General features: G+C 39.3%; 1 protein-coding gene across 5 annotated transcripts in view; it reads left to right on the top strand.

Moving 5' to 3' along the window:
* Positions 1–25757, top strand: part of NRG3 (neuregulin 3) — a 1032879-nt gene that overhangs the window by 866694 nt on the left and 140428 nt on the right. The window lies entirely within an intron of this gene.

Here is a 25757-nt window from a genome sequence, read left to right as displayed (position 1 = left end):
GCACAGTCTCTTTTACATGTAAGTCACTTGCCTCCTAGACCTGATCACATCGCACATTTTTGTGGAGGGAATCAGAGAGACCACTAACAAATCCAATTTAGAGATTCTATATTGAAGTGATATTTTCCAGATCAAATTTTAATTTTTAAAGCAACTTTGGATGTGGGGTCCCAAAACTGTGTCTGAAGCATGACTTGGGATATGCATCCACACAGGTCCTGAGAGGGCAATGGGAAACAGCAGCTGGCCTGGCAGGTGACTCCCCGGTCCCTGGTACATGGAGTGGAAGGGCCGATACTTAGACGTTACTGGTATTCTGTGCAGGTGGCATGGTTCACTCCTAGGAATGCCAGTCACTGTTCCCCATTGTCTGTGCAGGCTTCTCAGGGTCTCCTTTGATGGACTTGCAGTATAATTGAACTGCAGCAAATGAAAGCATTTCCTCCCAAGCACTGTGACTCATAACCAAGTGGTTTTCAATTATATCAATATGTAGTTTTACAAATGTGCAGGCCTTTTCATTGATGACCATTTGTATACACTATTGGGTTAGCTTTGATAAACATACTAATTGGTAGACTACTATTGATTCTAATTATACTAAAATACAGAATCATAAATTAAATGATTTTTAATTTATATTAAAGAGTGGAACTGGAAAACTGTTTAGAGATTTGTCTAGGATTAATTTTGTGAATAATGTTAATCAGTGTCATTACTAGTAAATGCTAATGCATTCTAAAACCCAAAGGCCACATGGGGCTTGTCTCCCAATACCCGTGATGAGGAGGGCTGGGCAGCCAGGTTTGTGATATGGGAAATTTCTTGATTCTTATGGTAAATATTTTAAAGCTCTCTAGTGCTCCCATGATGCCTCTAAAGTAGACAGGCCTAGGGCTGCTTCTGACCCATGAGAAATGTGTTATCTTGTAAAGTCTAAGAGAGAATTATTTTCTGAGTTTTGGGGCAAAAAACAGGCATTGTATTTTCTTTTATTTTTAAAATTTTCATTTTATAATAACCAAAAATAACCCATGTATTTTCTTTATAATTTACAAAACACCTTTATATTATATATATCATCTCATTTCATTCTTAGCAGTAAGCCTGTTTGGGTCACAATGAATGCTTTCGAACCCTATCATAGTTGGTGGTTTGCTGGGCACTTTACATGAGTGGCCTCTCCGAGCCTCACCACACAGTGGTGTGCCCTCTGTAGCTATACCCATGTTACAGAGAAGGTGAGTGGGGCACTGATTGTTACATGAACTGCTGGAGATCATAAAGCTACTAAGTGCTGGAGTAAAAGTCCAAACCCACCATACTGATATGCTTCTAGAAAAATATTTTTAATGCCATTGCTCTGAGGTTGTGCATTGTGGTTTTCACTATCCTCCTGGTTTGATGAGGAATCGTCTAAAACCCATGTTAATGAGATCATACTGTCCTTGGAAATATTTTTTTAAAAGTTGCTATTGCATACTGAAGAATGTTCCACGTGCCTTCTCCAGAGTTTCTATAAAATGCCCAGGTGCTTCTTGCTTTTATTTCCTCTTCCAGTGAAACACAGGGTCTCCTTTGCATCTTATCTGAAATGACTGCTCCTTGCTCTTTGGCCCAGATGGGGGGCATGACTCCTTTTTATTGTTTTCCCCACCATTTGCCAAAGGAATAGCAAATGTTTGGGAAAATGAGGATGGTGTTTACTTAACAGCTTACTATAACAACAACAAAGAAAAATGAAAGATTTGACACTTTTCTTCTTAATTTTTGCGCGTCCACTACTTAACCTTCAACCAAAATGTTCTCTTCCTGATCTTTCTTTAGAGCTCTCTACCCACCCCCTTGTGGCAAGAACCTTCTTCTCTCTCCTGACTTCGTTCCTTTCATCCCAGAAATCTCCATTCTTCTCACTGCAACATGTGGATCCATGCAATATCTCCGCTGCAGTCCTTACTCTCCCAAACCAGCCCTGAGAGTATTCTATTTTCTATGGCAAATGATTTAGATATTTTCATAAATGAGGACCCCTCTGCTAGAATGTAACAAAGTGTTTTCCTGAGTGAAATGGTACTTCTCTATGGAGTAGAAAGAATTGTATGAGTTTTGGTTTTAAATACCACGTTCTCCCCTTTTCCATACTGATGAAAAGCTTGCCCCAGCTGCGGCTCTTGCACTGTGCTTTTGTCTCCTCCCCTTTAATTTAGCAATTTTACTACCGGCTTTCCAAGTCACAGCCCCTCCTGGATCATGGAGGAAATTTGGAACTTTTTGCTTCCTAGACTTCCTTTCTACCTCTCCTTCACTCACTGGATCTGTCTCAGGCTATAGATTTCAATAGCAAAATTATCATTTAATAGCTGAGAAAAGTGAAGCCCCAAAATATTAAATAATTTGCTGAAAGTCAAATGGAACCTGAGCTAGGAATAAACCCCACTAAGCTCATGAGTGTTAACTAGGACTAAATCCTTGATAAGGTAGACTTTTTCTGGGTTTTAAGCCTGAAAAATCCAAATGGTTATTCCATATAAATCTCGCCTTTCTCAGAGTTCTGTGGCCTATTGTCTTGCACTACTGCCTTATTGGTCCTTTTTATCTTTTGTGTAGACTTGGTTTTTTTTGATTTGTTTTATTTTTTGTGGGCTTTTTTCTTGTTTTTCTTTTACCTCTACTCCTCGCCTATCGTGTTGAAATTGGCCCAAGTTTGATTCCAGTAAACCTGGATTCTTAACTTGTCTCCATGAAGAATGGCAATATATGCCCCACACTACTGAGTAAAGATGGAAGAACCACTCTTGGTAAGGAGGTATGTCAGGCTAGCACACCAGGGATTCAATGCACCAGCCGTCAAAGGGTCTGTTTCACTGGGCTCTTAAAGCATGTACGGAATCTTCTCTACTGAACAGCTTTTTGAGCCTCTCCATTGAGATTTCTGTCTGTACAGCAGCACCCATAGGTTCTCTCCTGGAAGAGAATGTGGCTGATCCACTTGCAGACTCCACTTGCTCAGGTTAGGAAGACAGAGCTGGGTGAAAAAGCAAAGAGTAAGAACCATGTATGATGAGTAAAGGGCCATGGAAGAGAGCAGCTCATTTCCCAGGAGGGATCAGAGCTCCTTCCAGGAGGCCTGTGCAAGGAAAGCCAGTCGGGATGGGATGGAGTAGGTTTTCTTGTTTCACACACATGGACCATTGCTCTTGACTTGTTCCTTCTCAAGAAAGATCTGGACATTGAGACCAGAACCTGAGACCTTTAAATTTTAAGTATATATATAGTATTATATAGGGAGCTTTTCATTTATTTTAATCTCCATAAAACTCCAAATTAAAGTCCTCCCACTATTGTCATATATAACTCCCTGGGCTGGATGGACCTATCTGAGTGTTGCCTTCAGGTTTCTGATTCTAATGAAGAGGGGACTGTACAGCATCTGCCACTCTCCCTCAGCCCACATCATGTCATCCTACCTTGCCCCGACTCACAATTTAGAAAGTGAGACTTCTCTCAGACCTGCTTTGAGCTCTAAATGTTAAATGCATTTGATTGCCCACACAAATTTATTTGAAATTCAATTTCTGCTTTGGACAGAAATTGTTATTGACCTACTCTAACCACATGCCATTTACTTTGAAGAAAGTGGATATTTTTCAATGATTTTTTAAATCCTGATAATGCTTTTATGAAAGTTTTAAAAATATAATTAAGAAATATTTTGAAATTGGGATTATTCTGACTGACAAGTTCTTAAGCTTTGCCTTGTTTCAAGCCACCATTAACTTTTTATCATCATTAATGGAAAATTTAGTCCTCTAAAAAGTAGGCAGGCTATTGTTTTCTCTCTTTAACTCAGGTATGCATTCATTGGAACTTACTGTGAGATGTAAGGCCAAAGCTGTATAAACCATGATAGAATAAGACTTTATAAGGAAAACACAAATGTGCATTCACTTTCAAATAAATCATCCTGAATGGTGTGATAGAAAATTTAAAGTTAGAAGACTTGATCTGAATTTTAGCTTATTCATCAAATGTATGGTTGACTATGTCAAGCATGTCAAGCACTGACCATAGGAGAGGAACCAAAACCAGATAAACTTCCGAACAGCATAACCTGTGTCAATGATTATGTCCTTTCGGATTCTTTGTTCCCATCAATGAAACTTGAAGGAAATAATGTCTATTACAGCATAATATAATACAGTAAACTGTAATAATATTTATCCATGATTCTTATGAGTATTTAATGAGGTGATACCTTAAAATAGATGAGACACCAGAGGTGAAAGCATTTTATAACCTTGAAGTAATTATTGTTGTTTGTGTTAATAATGAAGCACATAATACTCTGGGTCTTGTGCTGGGTTCCGCAGGAAGGAGCAGGTTTTGCAAGACCCTGTTGCAAGCTTTACAATGCTCAGTATCCAGCACAGTGGCAATATTTAGAAAACAGAGTAGCATTAAAAGAGAATCCCCAAGGCTGTATTCAATACTGTAATTGGCAAATGAAGGAATTAGTGAAAAGCCCTGTCCGTGGATGCAAAGCAGGGAGACTTGCTGTCAGCAGCAGGGCCCTGGGAGGACATTCTAGAGAGGGGTAGATGGGACTGAACCTTGAAGGATGAAGAAACTCGGTGAACAAAGGTGGGACAACACCAGGAATGCAGACAGGGCATCACTCCAGTTAGAGGATGTCTTTGGAGGTAATAAGGTGAGTGAAAAGGCTAACCACTGAAATTGAGGAGCAGAGTGGAACCGTTCCTCTTTGAAGAGTTCATGCCATTTAACATCAGTTTCTGCTTTCCACTGTGAGACGTTACAAACTGTAAGGCTTGGCAGCCCCATCCATGAATCTCTATGTCTCATCATTGCTATAAGAATTAGGTGAAATGGATACAACACTGTGTCTGGCCTATATTAAATTCTTAATAAACTTTAGCTATTTTTTTTCTATTTTCCTTTTCCTTCTCTTTATATTTGCAGTGGGGCTTCTAGCCCTTAATTTAGAATGGCAATGCCCTATGGTTTTCTCCCTGCACATTTTATAACTTAGGTGTCTCTTATATTCATATTATCTGCTTCCAACATAGTCTGAGCCTGGAAATTATCATCCTCAGAGCTTCTCTAGCAAGACACTCAGATAAGCTCATGTTGAGTTAAAGTGCAGCCCTCAGATTTTTCCTTAATCAATTGAAATTGCTTTTTCATTTAAATCAAAGCTCTTTAAAACATCTGAATTATATCAATAACATCCAGGATAGAAGATATTTTATCACTTAAGGATTCTCCCCTATCTGTTGGCTGCTGTCTGCTTATTATAAGAGATGAGCTATTTCTGAGTGTTGATGGTTCCAGAGTTAGGTTCATTTTGTTAAGTAGTTCAGGACATCAGCTCTCAGCATACATTTCCTCCTGCTAAATAAAAGGTGACCTTTATTTTCATCTTTTTCTGTGCTTCCTCATTAGAGAATAGATAAGATGATAAAATAAGCAGGTTCTTCCCTTGCTTCCATTCAGCTTTGCGTTGTTGTTTTGTTCTGGTTTTTTGCAGCTACAAGATCAAAAACATTTTTTCTTTTTCGATGCATGTTAAAAAAGACCAGATGCAATTTTTTAAATACTTTCAAAGAATGGGAAAAGTCTTAAAAATTGCTCCAATTCTATTGTCTTATCCAAGTAAGGCATTTATTTCCATTTCCTTTCCATCCATTCCACGACCTTCTTTTATTTCAAACACCATCACAGTCACAGTCAGATGGCCCCAGAACTCACCAGAGCAAAGGGGATTCAGGGGCTGTGAACGGAACAGAGCCTAACTCTGAGCCACACAGACAAGCTGCCCTGTGTGGCCAATCACGCCCTCCCTCCGCCCTTGCCTCTTCCAGCCCTCCTTCCCTTCTGTAAGTGTAAGACCTCATTCCCTCTCCACTGCACACCAGGAACGTTCTCTGCAAGGGTGTCTTTACTGCTGATTTTTTATGTACCCAGTCTCATCCATACTGCGTCCCAAGTCATCTTGCCTCTCCTTTCAAAATTTAGAGCTGATTCCTAAATTATGAAGCCCTGTCACCGGGAAGGCAAAGGACAGTGGCACGGTCAGGTTAAGTAAAGTGTTGCCCGTGCTTAACTTGAAAAAAAAAAAAAAAAAAATCACAGATTCCTGGGCCCTGTCTAAGACTTGCTGAATCAGTTTTGAGGAAGAATCCTGGAAATCTATAAATTTAGTAAGCATGACAAGTGATGCTTGTAAGTAGGCTTGTTTAGAAAGCCACCCCTGCAGAGCGCACAGAATGAAAATCTGGGAGTCCGGAATTCCCAGGTTAGAGCACCAGTACTTTACTGAACATCTGCAGAGAGCTGGGCAAGTCATTTGACCTCCCTGACTACCTTTTCCCACTCAAAGATGGAGCCATCCCCAACTTACACTCATCATTGTTGTGAGGCTAACATATAGCAAAATACATAACTGACCCTCAAGGTGTAATAGATCCTTCTGCTTCTCTTTTGATTTGATCAGTTGCTCTTCTGGAATGTAATAAAAAGGTTAAATGTTGCTTTCCCCCCTCCCCCCAGCCAGGTAGGCATGTGAAAGGCAGACCTGGATTCCAGAAGCACAGCCGTGGCCAGTTTGGTCTTTGGTTTCCCAGTAGACGTGAGAGTGAACAGAGACATGCAGGACCCGAACAGAGAGGGCTTTGCTTTCCCTGAAAAGCGATGGAACTGGCAGGAACAGCTCTGTTTCTCAGAGACTAGCGCAGTCTGGACTTACAATGGAAAGTCACTGGGATGTTCCCAGATGTGGGTGCAGCAGGAAGACCCACCCCAGTAATGATGAGGGGCCACGCTTCAGCACCACAGTCCAGAATTCAGTGTCTAAACAGAAGCAGGGCACAAGGAAGCTCCTGGAAGATGAGCCGGGCAGGTGCCGAAGCACATCTGAGGTGGGCACTTCCTGGGCTCAGGACCAGGGAAGGCTTGAACTGATAAGGGGACAAATCAGCCTCGGCCGTCAGTAGCCCCCTGAGCAGCAGGACATCAAGATGGAGGCATGAGCCAGGGGGTCCACATCCTAGAACTGCCACCAAGGTGTAAGTGCATCCTGGTACTGTGACACTCGGGCTTATGCCCAGCTTGCCCTCTGTCCCCACTTCCTCTTTAGGGTCAGACCTGGCCCTACACAATTTGTTTGTAGGATGATCGCAAGTGAAAGTTCTAGAGATTGACCTGCGGCAGGTTGAGGTGGACCTCAGGCTATTTCTCCCCAGCAACAGGAGGCACACACGCTGGTTAGGTGGGCATGGTGAGTAGGCAAGCATTTTGCCAAAGATTTATTCCACATGCCCCTCCTAGGTTCATGCAGTCTGTTCCAGCTGTCCCCTGGCTAACCTGACCTGGCCTCTGGGTAGCTTGATTAGGATTCTGGGTCACAGGGTAACCAGGCAACTGAAATCGGGTCGCAGTCCTTTCTGGGAACCTATTTCCCTGCAAACTCCAGCATAGCCTCAGTGGCTGCTAAAGATCCTCCCCATGCTGTAAGCCCCTAGGCTTCATTACAGTGGTGTGAGTGTGAATAAGCCGTTGAATGTCCTCAGTACACTCAACTATATGGTGGCACTAACAGGCTGGTTGGACAATTCAAATGCCTCATATACTTGGTGTCTAGTGACAGCTTCATCATCATTAATCCCCTTTTATTTTTCCTCCCTCTGCCGTAGAGATCCTCTGGGTATTTGCGTGTACGCTCACTCTTCTAGCACTCACATTTACATAATAAACTGCCACTCCAGTTTATTTTTCTCCTCTGAGGGCCAAGAATGACAAAACCTTCCTTAGGGTAATCCCAGCTGTGGACAGAGGGCAGGTACAAATGGTTTTCTCTAGTACCTGCAGGACTGGTAGGAGTGGGTGTGTAAAAGCACTGAAATGAAAAAGTGAGCATCCTTAGAGACTGGCTGCTTTTCAAGGAAGGCGGGTGTTCTTAAGCTTTAAAGAACTTTCAGGAAAAAGCAGGGATAGGGTTTGGGGACCAGGCTATGAGTTTCTGAAGTGGGACAAACCAAAGAAGTATCATTCACTCATTCAGTACATTCATCAAGACACTGGAATGTGATGGTGAACATACGAGACTTGGTTCTTGGCATACAGAGCTGAGAGAGAAGAGAGGGAGGCCGATGCTATGTGGTCAGTGTGGTGCATGATCACCCTCCCACCTCTCGATTAGGACTAAGGCACTGACTCCCCCAACTACTGGGAGGGTTGGCTGCGGACAACTGACAGCTCACAACTGAATCTCTCTCTAAGAATTGCCTTTGCTGAGGAGCCCTGCAAAGGGGATAGCTAGCATCCTGCAGCTGGTGGACACAGGGGCCCAGCCCCTCGCCTCTTCTCAGAGCCATTCTGTCTCCAGAGCAGCCTCAGGCTTTAGCTGAGGTTTCCATTGCAACCATTCCATTGTATTACAGTTCAATTGCTCCCTAGGCCCAGGTTGTTTTTTTTTTTTTTTCAACTGACATGTAATTCACATATCATAAGTTACAGCCCTTTAAATATAAAATTTAATGCTTTTAGTATATACACAAAGTTGCAGGATTATCAGTGCTGTGTAATTCCAGAACGTTTTCATCACCCTCCCCACCAACAAAACTGTAGCCATTAGTAGTTGCCCTCCAGTCATCCCACTTCCAGCCACTAGCAGCCACTAATCTACTTCCTGTCTCTATGGATTTGCCTGTTCTGGATATTTTATATATAAGTTATTATACTCTATGTAGCCTTTTGTGTCCGGCTTCTTTCACTAAGCATAATGTTTTCAATATTCATCAACATTGTAGCAGGTATCACCATTTCATTAGTTTTATTGTCAAATAATATTCCATTGTATGGATACACCAAAGTTTGCTTACCTTTACATCAGCTGATGGACATTCAATTTTTTTTTCTCTTTTTGGCTATTACAAATAATGCTTCTTTGAACATTTGTGTCTAAGTTTTTGTGTGGACAGTAGTTTTTAATTCTCTTCTTTATAGATCCAGGGATAGAATTGCTGGGTTATAAGGTAACTTCATGTTTAATATTTTGCAGGCTGACAAACTGTTTTCCAAAGGAGTTGCACCATTTTTCATTCTCAACAGCAATGTATGTAGGGTTCTGATTTTTCCATGTCCCCACAATACTTGCTATTGTCTGTATTTTTTATCCTAGCTGTTCTAGTGGCTGTGAAGTGGTATCCCATCATAGGTGGGTTTGACTTGCATTTACCTAATAACTAGTGATATTGAGCAGCTTTTCACGTGCTCATTGGCCATTTGTATATCTTCTATGGAGAAATGTCTGTTCAAATATTTTGCCCATTTTTTAACTGGGGTATTTTTATTGTTGAGTTGTGAGGGTCTTTTATGTATTCTGCATACAAGTCCTTTATCCATTGTATGATTTAAAAATATTTTTTCCCATTCTACATGTTGTCTTTTCACTTTCTTCATGATGTTCTTTGAAGTACTAACATTCATGATTTTGATGAAGTCAAGTCTGTCTTTTTGTTCTTGTTGCTTGTGCTGTCAGTGTCATACCTAAGAAATGATTGCCTAACTCAAGGTCATAAAGATGTACTACTATGTTTTTTTTTTCCTAAGAGTTTTAGAGTTTCAGTTCTTACATTTATATCTTCAGTACATTTCGATTTAATTTTTACCTCTGTGCAGTTCTGATTGTCTCAATACTTGTAAGTATTGTTCCCAAGTGCCCCCCCAATAAATCTCCTACAATGAAACCTTTGTCTCAAGTTTATTTCCCAGGAATTAGACAGATGACTCAGAAGCTTAAGTGCAATATGATGATTGGGGAAGTAGTGGAAACTATGAGCACAGCGTCCAGGCGGGGTTCTGAGGGGCAGCTTCACTCTCAAAGGGGAGGTGTCACTGTAGAAGCTCCTAACGGGTTTGGACTGGCAGGAGTAGATTTCCCTGTTCCCTGCTTTGCTCCCAAAACTATATTACTTTATAGAAGAAATTTTTTAGTCACAGAAATCAAAGCACAGGCAAATTAACATTCAAAATGTGTCATTGGATCAAGTTACATATCTGTTTATGTATTTCAGCAGGAGTAAGACAATTCATATTCTGTAGCAACTGTTATCATGTAACATACAATTAAATGTTATAAAGATGGGCCTACTGTATGAGAAATAAATATAATTATGTTTGATCCAGCCTGTAAAATTGCATACTTCCTGTATATTATATGCTAATGTGCAAGACGGAATGGACTCCTGCTTATTTTCTTGAAAAGAAAATCCAACTAGTGCATTTAGCATACTTTGTGTGGTCTAGATTTGTGCAGCTTGATTGTCACTTTGGAGATATTTTAGCTTATTGTATTGAATCATGGAGTAAGCTTTATGCTCAGGAGGTCTAAATGGAAAAGGGTAAGAGAGGGCAGGATTTATTCAACAGTTTACTGAAATTGAATATTTTTGCATTTATATATTTAAATTAAATTATGATTAGCTATTTCAAGCTTCGTCAAGCATTAGGAACTCATAATCACGGACAGTTTGATATGAAGGATACTATAATCAGCTCGTCTATGCTTTCACTTAACATAAAAAGAAACTTTGTCTCAGAGAAGGGGTGGGGGGTGGGTAATTGGATCCAGGTTGTAGGTGAATTAGCAACAAGACCCCATCTGGGATCCGATCCGTATTCAACCATTCCCAGCCCCAGGACTCAGTTCTTGCAACAAGCTACTTGGGTGTTTTCCAATATGGCTTAATGCTGTTAATTTAAAATATGTGTAAGTTTCTGTTAAGATATGTGTGAGTGGGTGCAGAGGAGAAAGAAAGCATGCAGCTTTTTTCATCAAGTGTGACAACACCTCCATATTAGGAAACAGCACAAAGATCAATATGTCTTACCTTTGGATATTAAAGCTCCAGAAGCCAGAGGCAAATCTTTCTCTTCCTGAGTGAGAACTGCTCAGAGCCTAGGAAGGCTCAACATAGCAGGGCTGCCTGGGGCAGCGTGGGCCACCCTTGTCCTTTGGCTGCATCCAGAGAAATAGCCCCAGGGAGAGGTCCCGTAAGGTATGACAGTGATTGCAGAAATGAAAAGAAATCATTGTTCTAAAGCAGGGTCTAGATTTTTAATTTCAATGGTAATTTGTTGTCTGTATCTGGGATAATTCTGCTATTTTTGGTGTTTTGAAAGATTTAAAACAAACTCTCAAAATTTCATAAATCAATTTGACCTTGCCCTGAAACCAAAACAATAGTTAATTCACTTGAAGCAGAGATGTAACAGGTTCAAATAGCAAAATATCTCCCAGAGTCGATTTCAACAAGATGAATAAAATATAAAGTGGTTTGTATTTTTATATTAAAAATAATTTTATGGGATCTCCTTTGTTTCATTGACTTTAAATAAATCATTATAGACTTAATATACACCCGGTAGTGTTACCATGCAATGACAACCACCATTAATATTTTCATGTGTTTTCTTTGAGCTTTTGTTTATTCTTTGCATGATTTTTTAAAAGGGTGTTTTAGATTCTGTCACAGGAGGTGGAGGAGACCTCTGCCTCCCTGTAAAAAAGGTGCTGCTAAACAGCATTCCTTGGAATTCTTTGTCCCTTGAAAAATGAAGACTGGCTATCTTCTGCATGATCTGTTCCTAGATCCAGTAACGTTGGCTACGGTGACTGGTACAGTCTTGAGAGGATTCAGCCTAGCCATGGTGCTGGCCAGAACAAGCATGACATCAGGAACAAGCAGATCATGAAAAAAATTCTACTAGGAATGTACAAAGTTCATTGTCTATCCACAAATCCAGAAATAAGTGAGAGATATGTATTAACTGGTATTTTCTGACATTGTTTACTACTGCCCCTGGAATGCAGCAAGAAGCGTCTTAGATGTCAGATCCATTCAAAGCCCATTTTAAGAATGTGGAAATAGACCAGGGAGGTTAAGCCTCTTGTCCTAGACCCCATGGCTGGGAGCGTGGCCACACCTTACCTACCTTCCTGGCTGCCCTTTTTTCTTCTGTCTTTAGAGGGAATGCATAGTTTTTTCTCATCTGGCTTTCAGGACCTAGAATAAACATAAAGTTACCACAACTCTTACAATTATAAGAATGGGAATATTTGTTTGAATTTTACCATTATCCATTTCTTTTAATCACAGATATTTTACTTGACTGAAATGCGAAATTTACAAACCATGAAAGCTTGTATGAGGCTATAAAATAAGATTGTGAGCAGTTATCTAAGAAAAAAAGAACAGATGCAGAATTTAACTGGCATAGGAGTAAAATGAAATCAAATTCCAACATAACTCAGGTTCTTCCTCCTCTCTTCTGATGACAGTCCCGCTGCTCCTATGCTGAGCATTTCATGGGACATTTCATGGTACATTCCTAGTAAAAGGCATTAACACTGCAAAACATGACAAGGAATGCATTCAATAAACAGTTCCCCCATAGATGAAAATTTGCCCTGAGGTATAGTTCTTCAGAGAGAATGAGGCTTTTTTTTTTTTTTAAGTTTGAGAGTTTATGCTGCAATTCTAGGTTCAAGCATGTGCTCATTATATCCCTGTTAATGGGATTTCAGACTCAATTTTTGCCTTACCTTTTATATATAGTTCCCCAATCTCCTGTATTCGATAGAAAGTCTTACATGATTTCCACTGACTACAAATCTAGTGGCTTTTTCAAAAAGACAGACCTAATTGAAACACAGTGCAGAGGGAGAGGGTGGGATTTGGGAGCTCTGCATTACTGGATTCCTAGCTTGCCTTTGTGATTTGCCTGGTCTATGACCTTGAACTAATAATTGAACTCTTTTTGAGTCACCATTTTCTTATCTGTAAACTAAGTCTGGAGTAGTCAGAGACAATTTTCTCTACCAAGTGAGTTTAATTTAGGATTTGTATAATCAGAGAGAAGAGAATATATCTTAGGCTGGGAAGAACATCACCAAAGCCTTAGATATGCTTAGCAATGAGACCAACCATGCTGAGGCATAGTAGACTTAACACTGCACAGCTAATTAAGGTGGCCTGAAAGCCAGGTAGAAGTGCTCAGTGTTGGTGTGGTGAAGACTGGGACACCATTAGAGGTATTTGAGTCCTAGTTCCACAAGATGAGAAACAGCTGCTGGAAGACAGATCTGGCAGATGGACAAGAGGGACTGATTTGAATTATATTTTAGAGTCTGCCGAGTAAACTAGAGATGAATATAGCTAGATCCCTTAGGTTTTTATTTGATCATGTGATTACTGGCTGTAATTAATAACCTTGGTGGAACAGACCACTTACAAATTAATAAATTATCCTAATCTCAAAGCTAATCAAAAGCTGCATTTTGGTTGGTTTGTCTACAGGTTGTGCCAAGGTCATGGGTAAGGGATGATCACTGAGCCCCAGCCAATGAGAGATTGGCCTCTGGGTGGGCAAGTGAGTGCAGGTTGCCATAAACAAAATGAAGCACCTACACCACAGACACTTTTGCATTTCATGTCAGAGAGCTGAGTTCTTCTCATGGTGATCTTTGATAAGTAAAAGGCTGGCATTAATGTTCACATGCTATTTTCACAATTGTACTCATGACTCTTTTTTGAGTTGTTGATGAGGCAGAATCTAGAACCTTTCTTTTTCAGAGAGTTATAAATCATACTCAAATATAAGAAACTCAGGATAGTCCTAAAATGTTTAACTTTGTATCAGCACTTAGACATCTTAAACTTCTTTGTCTACAAACCCATTTCCCTTGTAATTTCCATTAACATATATTGGAACTAGAGCTGTCGAAAACAATGTAGCAAAATGCTGACTCTAAGATACTGGACCTTAACAGAGTATGTTTCCATTTTAGGACAGTGGCTCAATAGTTAGTTTCAGTGGAAACCAAAAACTAAAACTAAACTATTTGGGAATTACATTTCCAGATACATAGATAATTTACAACATGATAATGTAGAAGAAGTAGAAAACTTGGAGTTAGAAGTTCTGAGTTAAGAATCTATCTTGATCACATGTTAGATAGGTAATCTTTTTTCTTTAGTCAATACAATTTCCTCATCTATAAATGTAACAACACCCGTCTCTAGGTGGTCATGAGGCTCAAAAAAGGCTATGCATAGGAGCATCTTTTATAATAGCTAAGGCTCATTAGAAGCTAAATTCTGGTTTGAAATGTGCTTGTTGCCACAAATTAACATAATTCCTACCCTGCTAAACAGAGATCCGTTTAAGCAAACTGTCATGTTGAAGTCAGGTCCCTAAAGCTATGGTGTGCTTCATGTTAGGGGACAGGAGAAGTCAGAACAAGACTGTCAAAGAATAAATCCACAGTTGTATTCAGATCTCTAGCACAATCTGCAAATGGGCAGCTCCCTAGGCTGGCATTTCCTACTCATATATTCTGTTTGGCTGATATAGTGTTTGTAAAACAAATTGAAATTGAATCTTTATGTTAGTCATAGCACCCACTGTTACTTTTTTTTTTTTTTTTTGTCTTACATCTAGCTGGAGACTCACATTTATGTCCCTGCCTGATCACTGGAATTTCCTATCCTCATTCTAAACCATGTGTTTAATTAATCTGTCCACTGAGATGAATTGGTCCTTATCAGAGTCAGGTAGGCCTTAAAAAGACTAGACCTAACTGGCATGACTTAACTGGCCTGGACAGGTCTCCCTAAGTAGCTCTGCGCCAAGGGATTCAGCAACATTTTGGAGAAGCAAAAGGGTTACTTACCTGATAGGAGGCCTGTGTATACCTGAGAATACTGACCCATAGCCCATAAGGAAAAACATAGACAAAAAGAATCTGCCTTCAGCCAAAGTGAACCAACTACCCAAGATCAATGTCCAGATAATTATTTAGTTAGAAATAGTCTTAGAAGACATCTTGATGTATATAGTGTCTTACAGAACACAGTTTTTTGTGTGTTATTTTGAGCGTACCTTATGTACCATGTTAAGTATTATCATGACAACGAAAGAAGTCTAAGAAGAACGTGATTTGTCAAAGGCCGTACAGATGCAAGGGGGTCAGCATTGCTGTTCAAAAGCCTCATGTGCCCGCTGCACGTCTTGCCTCCCGGGGGTGAGATGACTAATTACAAGATTTTCTTTAAGAGGGGACCCCTTTGCATGCATGGACATTCAAATTGTTTTCATTTTCCACCTGATGCCAAGGAAGGCCCGCCTCCTTGATGATGCCGGATAGCTCCTATTTTCTCCCTTTGCAATGGATTAGTGGGAGCAGTCGTGGGAGAGTTTCACAAGGAACATTCTGTTAGAAATGTGTAAGTTGAGATTTCTACCACTGGGAATGTAAAAAATAAAATCAAACTTCTGCTAAGATACGGCCCTTCCTAAGACAGATGCTCTGACCCTCCTTCAGCACATGCCGAACCTGGGGGAGCGGTCTGTGGAGGTCGGGACTTCCTCAGCAGTGCCACAACTGGAATCTTGGGCCCAGGTCTCCAACTCGTAACTGAAATCACGTTAGCCTAAATATCCCTCCTCCTCATTGCAGATCAGCTCAAGCATGCTGTTTCCCTCTACTGAAAATTCACCGTCCTCTGGGTGCCATCGTTCCCTAGTGGCGGGAATACCAATTGATGTGACATTTCAGAAAGCAAATGGACAGTATACAGTGATATTAATATATGACAGTATTAAAGGAGTCTATATTCATGATTCAGTAACTTCCATGCTGGGAAATGGAAATGTGGTTAAAGATTTATATGCCAGGGTGTAATAAAATTGCATAGTTATTTATTATAGCAACACTTTCAAAAATGTACAATGAGAGAGGATTGTTTATATAAATAGCAGCAGCCACATGATGGAATATTATTCTGCCGTGACAAAATTATGCATGTGAAAAATATATTTAATGATGTGAGAAAGTGCTTACGTCATAAGGTTAAGATAAGACAGAAAATGTACACATGGAATTGTGCATGTGTGCATGTGTGTGTGAACATCACAGTCTTCATTAGCCTGTGGATACAAAGAGATTACATCAAAGTTTCCATTACGATGGCCTTACAACTTTACAGTCTTCTCACAAAAGCACATACAATCGTGTGCTTAGCACCAAACCCAAGTGGATTGTTTTCATTTTCCTTCTTCCCTGGCCCCCTTGTCAAGGCTCTAGCCCCTGACCCTGCTGTGGATGTCTTTCACTAGAACTCCCTGGTAGCTGGATCACTTGGACCTTGGGCATATCATCCTGTTAGAAAGGAGATGCCCTTAATTCTCAAATTTTGCTTGGCATTTAATCTTGCACTGATGTAAGGGAGTCAGGAAGAAAACAAAAATGTATCTGATGCCTGTTAATGTATGAACATTTGCTAGGCAGTCCATCCGTGTTACCTGTTAATTCTTAGATATTCTCACTCTCTATTTTTCATACAGAACATACAAAACCTCAACAGATCTAGAGAGCCTTCTGCTCAGTCATCTTAGACCTGAGGTACTATTTTGTTCCCTTAGACCCTACAAAAATATGGAGTCTCAACCCTGACCCAGACTCAGTACCTGAGTGAAGTCCTTTTGTCCACTGACAGGTGTGACTATCATTGCCTGCCCGCCTGAACCTATAAATATCGTTGCTTATGGCTGCATTCCATCTGCCCACCTGTTTGCCTAATAACATCTACTTGATGGAACCCATGTTCCACTTGCCCTCTGGTTACCCTCCCATCAGCAGCACCTGCAGGTGAGCCTGCAACACCAGGCCCACAACAACAAGCCAGTCTAGTCCATGTCCAAAGTTTCCAGTCTATTGGTACACGCTATTGTGGTTAACCCTGCCCTGGCTGGGCATCATACCTTGGCGATTCTTAATATATTACATGCCATGGTACACACATTTAAAGTCTGTTTGTTTCCCACCTCCACCAGAATCTTTGATTTTTGATCTTTGATCTGTTCCACTTTCCCCAAATTATATTATTTGGAAGGAGTGAGAGCTGAAATTTGAGTGTATTTTTGAAGATTAAGAACTGCCAAGAGAAAAAAATATGGCTGATTTAATATTCTTGTCTTTCCACCCACTTCACACTAGAGAATGGAGGTGAAGCCGGGTTGTGGAAAATAATAAAGCCAATTACTTTGTCTGTTCCTTTGTGTGATATACTGCACTTTTTTATATTTTTTCAAAAAAGCATAGATCAACCAGTACAAATTGCTAGTTCTGCTGCCCTGGGCATGCCCAGATCATCAATTATTGTTACAGTATTGTAGATTTGCTCTTACAAACAGTGAGAGCTCTGCTATCCTAAAGGGGAGTCCTTGGATCTCAGGATATGCCCCCTTTGCTGGCCTCAGCCCTTGGCCCTTCCTAAAAACTGAGCCCACAGATTTCTTCATCTATCCTTAGCCTTGCCATGGAACACACACCCATTTAGGCTTGTAGCAGGAAGAACTTGAATTACTAAGTTGTTCACTCAAGAGACTAATGCTGAGTCCTCTGCACTCATCCTTGACCTTTTCAGGTCTCCAGCCTTGGTCTCAAGGGGAACGCCCTTGGAAACAATCGCTAGCCCTCCCAAGTTACAACTCTCAGTGAATGTCACAGGTAGAGTAACAGTGAATTGCAAATAAAGACAGTCAAGAATCATTTGGCATTTGCGGAAAACCACAGCATAAAACAGGGTCGCTGAACTTTAAGAAAAAAGAAAAGTTAAGAGAGAAAAGGAAATATCACGAATAGCCTAGTCCTCTTGGTATAGATGGTCTTTATTCCTCCTTAATATGTATCATCAGCCGCTCAAGGTATTGCTCTGCTCCTCTGATCAGATCCCACTCTCACTGCTCCTACCTGGAAAGAAATCCACCTGTTGCTTACTACCAATCTGAGCTCAGAGCTGGGTGGTTAGGAGATGCTGAGCACTCAATTCCTCCTAGCTGACCCTACTGTAGTATTCCTGTGATTGGCTTGGTCATTTTTCCTTGGTCTCTGCTTGTATCAAGATGCTTGGGTTGAAAACACACTTGGAGCCACATCCGTGGGTTGTTTGAAGCTGTGATTTCCATCTTCAGTCTGATTCTCCTTCATTTCCAGAAGTGGTAAGGATTTTTTTAAAAAGATATTTGTCATGTTATTAAGAAGGATTCGCAGCAGAACAAGGCCACTACCTCTTCTCAGGAAACCATCTTGATCTAAAATGTGGATTCTTTCATCTTCATGCCATCTTCATCTGGTTTCTTGGAAGCTGCCTTTGGCAGTCACAGTTAGAAACTACCTTTCATGCACTGTCTTGTGTCGGAGCAAAATACGGTTTCAATGAAAGATCGTGTGAAGATGCTCAGCAAACACCTCTCAATTCCTTGTGCTTTGATGCACTCCATCCTTTTATAATGGCCACATTCCCAGACAGCTGGAGACAGGAGACTTTATATACCTGGGCTATCTCAGAACAGACTCAGCACATTCCAAGTTAACATTCACCACATTCATGCTTGGTGTATTCCATCTCCATTTCATTCAAACTTCTATATTAAAAATGTAGGCTTTGCATTAAGTATAGAACATTAACGATCAAATATAAGCAAAGGAAACAAAAGGAGGAGATGAAAAAACAGAAAAAAAGAGGAGATGACCTGGAAGCAGAACCCCTGGGTTAGTTTTGACTCTGAATAACTTGGCAATTTGTCCAGAATCACAAATCCACATGGATTTTATGGTCTCCCTCCCTTGTTTATTCTTTCGAAAAGCCAGTGAGTGGCATAGGCTGACCGTATTTCACGAGTTTCCATCTTGTTCATGATCTGAGCTTTAGGAAGATCATCTTACTGTCATCAGACTGGCATCAGCTTTGCAGGACTGCCAGAGGAAAAACAACACCGTTTGGAATCCCTTTGGAGGTTTTCCTAAGATCTTTGCCCAGAACTCTGAGCCATTATTGCAGACTGCAGATTAGGTATTGAAGAAAAGCATGTCTCACACGGATGAAATTTAGTTCTATACACTCAGAGGGATCTCTCTGATCGGAGAAAGGAGCTGTGGACCCTTGGATTGAGTGTCTTCAGGAGAAAGGACAGTTTAGAACAAAGGCTAGCAAAACACCAGCTGCAGGCCAAATCTGGTTTACCCACTCTGTTGGTAGGGCTTGTGAGCTAAGAATGGTCTTTATCTTTTTAAATAATTGAAAAAAATCAAAAGAAGAATAATATTTTGTGACACGTGAAAATTATATGAAATTCAAATGTCAGTGTCCATAAATAAAATTTTATTGGAACATTGCCATACTCAATTGTTTACATATTATCTCTGGCTGCTTTAGTGCTGCCCCAGAGTTGAATAATTGCAACAGCCTGTTTATTATGACCCCCAAAGCCTAAAGTATTTACTCTCTGGCCTTTTATTAATATGAAAAATGTTTGCTGACATTGGTTTAGAGCAATGTATTGAGAATCACTAATCTGCAGGACATGGGAAAAGAACAGTAACTAATGATTTACCAGTTGTTCTCGTGGTAAATGTATCTTAGAAGTGCAAGGGCAAGATAATATCGAGTATAAACATATATTAGCAAGAATCAGAGGCAGACACACACACAAATGCACATGAAGATGCTCCTCGTGTATGAATTTTCAACTTAATAATTGTCCTTTACAGTAACAAGATCACACTTCATAGCAAAAATTCAGTAACTTACTACAATATCTTTGGTTTGGACTATTGTTGTTTTCTTAGCCTATAACCTGTTTGCTGTATTTGTGATGAATTTTGAGGATTCCTTTTCAAAGGGATGTTTAACTGCATTGTATTCAGTATGTACGAAAGACCTGAGAGTTCCAAAATGGGTAAGAAGAGGTACATAATTATGAAAGAAGGGAAAATAGATGATGAAAAAATAAAGAGAAAATGATGATCACTACCTGATAAATATCACTTATTTTGATCCTGAAGAATGAAGAATGAAATGTGTGTAAAAACAGTGTATATATAATCCAGACTAGCCAGCCAGTGAAGAGGGAAACTGATAAACTAGAAAATCTTCCCAGTGTGCTTAGTATTAACAATGCAAATGTCCATTAAATCAGTGGTCCTCAACCTTTTTGGCACCAGGGACTGGTTGCATATTAACATTTATATTAATATTTCCATTGATGGGGGATGGTTTCAGGATGATTCAAGTGCATTACATTTATTGTGCAGTCAAACCTCTCTGCTAATGATAATCTGTCTTTGCAGCCGCTCCCCAGTGCATAACCGCATCAGCTCCACCTCAGATCTTCAGGCATTAGATTCTCATAAGGAGGGTGCAACTTAGATCCCTCACATGGGCAGTTTACAGTAGGGTTCAGGCTCCTGTGAGAATTTGATGCCACTGCTGATCTGACAGGAGGCAGAGCTCAGGCGGTGATGCGAGCAATGGGGAGCAGCTGTAGACACAGATGAAGCCCAGCTTGCTTGCCCGGCCCTCGCCTCCTGCCGTGTGGCCTGGTTCCTAACAGACCACAGACTGGTGCTAGTCTGTGGTCAGGGGGTTGGGGACTGCAGATTTAGAGGATCTACCAAGAAATCTCAGAGGAAAGCAGTTTCCTTATATACAGTTATATAATAAATTAAATTCATAAAATTTTACATTTTACAAAGTAATTTCAATATTACTTCGCTAAGATCCACACTAGTTGTATAAAGTAAGGCAGAACTGATATATTACTCCATTTAATAAGTGAGAAAACTGAAGCATAAAGAACGTTATGGCTCTCCCAAAGTTACATACTTAAAAAGTAGCCGACTGTGGATTCAAATTCAGGTTTTCTGACTTCAGTTTTAGTGTTATATATAAAGTTTTCATTGAAATATGAAAAAACCAAGACTTTACTATGAAATCCACAAATTTCCAGTTCATAGGTCTTTATTTAGGTGCCCAGTGCTGGAGGGCATAAAAAGAAGAAAAGCTCTTTCCCCCTGTAATAAAGGCCTCTTACAACGGGTAACAGTCTGTGGCCCGTGGGTTGGGGACCACAGCATTAGATTAATGTTCATTGAGAAAAAAAAAATAGGAGTTTTAGAATAAAAGGCCTATCATGGTTAAAATGCTACTAGTAAATGGTTGTCACGAAGTGCAGGAGGTTTTAGAGGTGAAGGATCAGTATGGTTTCAAAAAAATCATAGTTCCCGGGACTCACTTGCAGGGTAAGGCACTTATGGGATCATCCAGAAACATTGGTACCTGCATCTACAGATTTTCAGAGCGTGTGCAAATTGGCTTATTTCAAAAAATAAAACCACCAATAGGCCCAGTAGAAAATTTATCATCAAGGAAGAGCAGGAAATATGCTTAATTGGAAAGATTTGGAGCATCTACTCACGCCGTTATTTGGTGCTAATTTGTTTAGTACTAAGCTTAAAATCCTCTTTGTAACTTTGGTCTTTTAAACAAAAGAACTTAAAACAGGTTTTTAGAAACAGACATTTGTAAATGGGTCTCACTACAGGTACAGAAGTGGGCAGAGTATAGAAAACATTATCAGTATATACAGGAATGTGCATGTGTATTAATTTACATATATGGTAACCCTGTTTTCTCAGGGAAGTTCTGCAGAGACAAAAAGGAGATTTTTGCACTACTTGTGATAACACTCAAAGAGGACATTTTAAACATCTCATAGTGTGGTAACAATAGATGCCCATCTCTTTCACATGGAAAAGTTTAACTTGAAATGAGAGTAAAGAAGCTTCTATTTTTTTCATGATGACAGACAACAAATGCTCAACACAAATTTAGAGAAGTTAGTGCAAAGTGGAAAATTGAATTTGATATAAAATACATCACATCATACTATGTAACTGATCATTAATTTATTCTTTACACAAAAATTTTAAAAGAGAGATAATTAAAGTTTATAAATAAAACATTTATGGATATTTACTTCATTACGACCACAGCACCAGGTGTATTTCATTTCTGTTTTAAATACATACATGTTTTCCTTTATGTTCTAAATATTCTTCGTTATAGCTGAGCTCATCCAAAGTGAAAGTTATATTAGCATTTGCATTTAAAAATATTTGAAATCTGAGTTCAATCTATGATCTGATCTTTAACAAGATTACCTTTTTCTTTAAACAGTAATAAAAAGATATTTTAACATTCAGATGATGACAAATTCCTGTTGGGTCAGGAAAATAGAGTTTTTAAAAAACTACATTTAATCAAAGCTTAGAAGTTGGATGCCATATGTTGAACTACTACCATAATTAAACCACTACATAAATGTAGATTAAAATTTTTAATAGCATTTTCTCTTTATAATCTCATATGTGCTCATTGTATGAAATTTGGAAAATAAAGAGAAGAGTAAAAACACTATTTGTAATCCCTTCACCAAAAGATAAGTAATAGATAACTATTTTTTCTTTCAGACCTTTTTCTACTACGTGTGTGTACAAAAATAAAGATCTTACTGAGTACTATGGTTGCTTTTCCAAAACTCTCTTTTAAGTAATCTTTTCATTTTTAATTACAAATTTAAAAGTTTAAGTGGCTTCATTGTTTTTATAAAATGCTGTATCATTACTGTAAAATCTAGTAACATGTAAGGAAAAAATAACTATATGTATGGAAATGTGTACACATATATATAAAAAGACAAAAGTAAATGTCACTCCAAATCCTATAACTCAGTAATAAATATATTAAAAATTTAGTGAACATCTTTCTAAACATAGCTTTGCTTATTTACATTTATCTGTTTGCATTAAAAACCCAAGACCATACTAATTTCTCTCATTCCAATCTAATATTACAAGATTCATTCTAGCCTTCCCTTTTTTCTTATTCTATCTTCCTTCTCCAACAGTGAAAAGCATGGCTTTCGTTACTTATAACATATTTACTTATTTGTCAGTACTAATATGCACAAAAAGAATTCCACAATTTTTAATCCATACCTGTATAAAATAAAAATTTACTAACTAGAGTATAGCATTTGTGCACAAGAAAGGTGTGGCAAAATTTTCTGTGCCAAATAGTAACCGTAGGAAACTGGTGAACATGGGGCAAAGATAACGTTTTCCTTCAGATATGCAGGTAACCTCTCTTCCTTCAGGTCATGCTCATCCGACTACTGTCTTTTCACTGCAGCCTATGTTGATGAGGGACTACTATTATAACCCCACCCTCCACCCAAAGTAAACCGTCTTGATCCCTCTTATCCTGCTTTGGCTCCCATAGGTCTTATTGCATTGCAACATACATGTCTACACATACATGTTTTTAGATATAAACTTTAGCATTTGTGAAATGTGAATATTTCTTATAATCGATAACATCATAATTCAATCAGAGACTTCAATTATGTCAGCACTTGCAATCAACAGTGTGTTAGATTTAATAAAATGTGGTACATAATTTACTTATTTACATTGTTTATTTTTTTGTGTTGCCCGATTAGGGTGTAAAAGTCACAAAATCAGAGTTATTAAAGAGGATATTTTGACTGCTATGAGAAAACAACCCCACACCTCAGTGAAGTACCAAGGAATGATGTTTGTCTTGTGGCCTCCTGGGCACGTTGTCCCACACAGGGACTGAGCGTCTTCTGGTGGATTCTCTGCCTCCAGCCACCTTGAAAGGCTGAGAGTTGAAGACCACTAAGCATTGTATCTAGGCACAAGCCCGAGATTAGTGTTTATCACTTCTGCCTGGTGTCTTTTTCTGTATTAATCAGAGTATGCTAATTGCTATGATGTTGTGGGTTGAATTGAAAATAGTATGTGCAGATGTAATCAAGTTGGGATGAGGCCATGCAGGATTTAGAGTGGGTCCTAAGTGCAACAACTGGTGTCCTTATTAGGAAACAGAAATTCAAATGGCCAGAGGATACACAGAGAAGGTCATGTGATGACTGAGGCAGATTGGAGTTATGCTGCCACAGGCCAAGGGACACCACGATGGCCAGCAACAACCAGTTCCAGACAGGGAGCATGGCCCTTCCCACTTCTTGATTTAGGACCTCTAGCCTGTAAGTTAGTGAAACAATACATTTCTTTTGTTTTAAGCCACTTTTGATCTGTTTGTAGTAATTTGTTGCAGCTGTCTATGACATGAATAATACCTTACTCCTGGTGCCAAATTCTGTATCTGGGTATTCTAGAGAAACAAAACCAATAAAATTAGTGATGATTAATTAATATAATATATTAAATTTTATATTGTATTATATTAATCATATTATATAATCATATTATAGTATATATGCAGTTATTTATTTTCAGAGAACTGCCTCACACAATCATGGGGACACGCAAGTGGAACATGGGTAGGGCAGGCCAGCAGACTGGAAATTTAGGCGGGAGTTGTTGCTGCATTCATGAGGCAGAATTTCTTCTTCCCTAAGAAACCTCAATTTTTGCTCTTAAGGCCTTCGCTGATTATGGGCTGAGGCCCACTCGCACGGTCAATGGTGATCTCTTACTTGAAGTCAATTATAGATGTTAGCCACATCTACAAGATACCTTCAGAGCAGCACCTAATTAGCATTTGATTAAATAAGTATCTGGCTACTGTAGCCTTGTCAAGTTGACACACAGAAGTAACTATCACATATGACAAACTAAATCAAAATTTTTGCAACGTGATACAACAAAGATTTACTTCTGTCTCTCATCATGGTCAAATAAGGTGAGGATGGGGAGGAATGCTGGCTTCCATATGGTCACATGAAAGATTGCGAATGCACTGGGGAACACAGAACCCATGCAGTAGTTCCTCCCTTTACGGCTATTGGAGAATATTTTAAATCATCCAAGGAACCACTTCCTAAAATATATCCTTTTTTTTTACATTGGCTATAACTCTGCTTACCTGCAAGGGTGTCTGAGAAATCTAGTCTTCTTCCTGTGTCGCCAAAAGTAAAATAAAATGGTTTTGATGTACATGTAGCTCTGTCATGCAGTATTTGTCTGATTTGTTCCCTGCAAGAATTTAGAATAGGTCATACAATAGTCCTCCCGTATCTAGGGGTTACATTCCAAGACCCTCAGTGGATGCCTGAAACTTGCATAGTACCAAACTCCATTTATATATAGTATGTTTTTCCCTGTATATGCCTATGATAAAGTATAATTTGTAAATAGTTTATAAATAAGGCATAGTAAGAGATTAAAAATAACTAACAATAAAACAGAACAATTATAACAATATACTATAATAAAAACTATGTGAATATGATATTTCTCTCTCTCCTCCTCTCTGCCCTCAAAACACTGTAATATTTTTGGACCACAGTTGACTGTAGGTAAATGAAACCACCTAAGGTAAAATTGTGGATAAGGGGGGGATACTGTATTCAACCCTGAAACACGTTTGTTGCATTAGTAATTGCTATGATTTGACTATATATCCCCTCCAAAACTCATGTTAAAAATTTAATTGTCATTATAACAGTTTTAAGAGGTGGGACATTTAAGAAGTGATTAGGCCATGAAGGTTCCACCCTCCTGAGAGGGATTGGTGTCATTATAAAAGGGCAAGTTTGGCTCTCTCTTGCTCTCTCCCACCCTCTTCATTCACCCTTCTGCCTTGGGATGATGAACAAGAAGGCCCCTCTCAGATGCTGGCCCCTCAATCTTGGACTTTTCTGCCACCTGAACTATGAGCCAACCCATTTACGTTCATTATAAATTATCCAGGCTGTGGTATTCTGTTTTAGCAGGACAAAACAGACTAAGACAGTAATGAAAAAAGGAAAATGCCAATATAAAATAAATAATAAATATAAGA

The sequence above is a fragment of the Lemur catta genome, chromosome 14 (assembly GCF_020740605.2).
Source record: "Lemur catta isolate mLemCat1 chromosome 14, mLemCat1.pri, whole genome shotgun sequence".
Lineage (NCBI taxonomy): Eukaryota > Metazoa > Chordata > Mammalia > Primates > Lemuridae > Lemur > Lemur catta.
The sequence above is the reverse complement of the archived record's forward strand: the minus strand, read 5'-3'. Positions and strand labels throughout refer to the sequence as shown.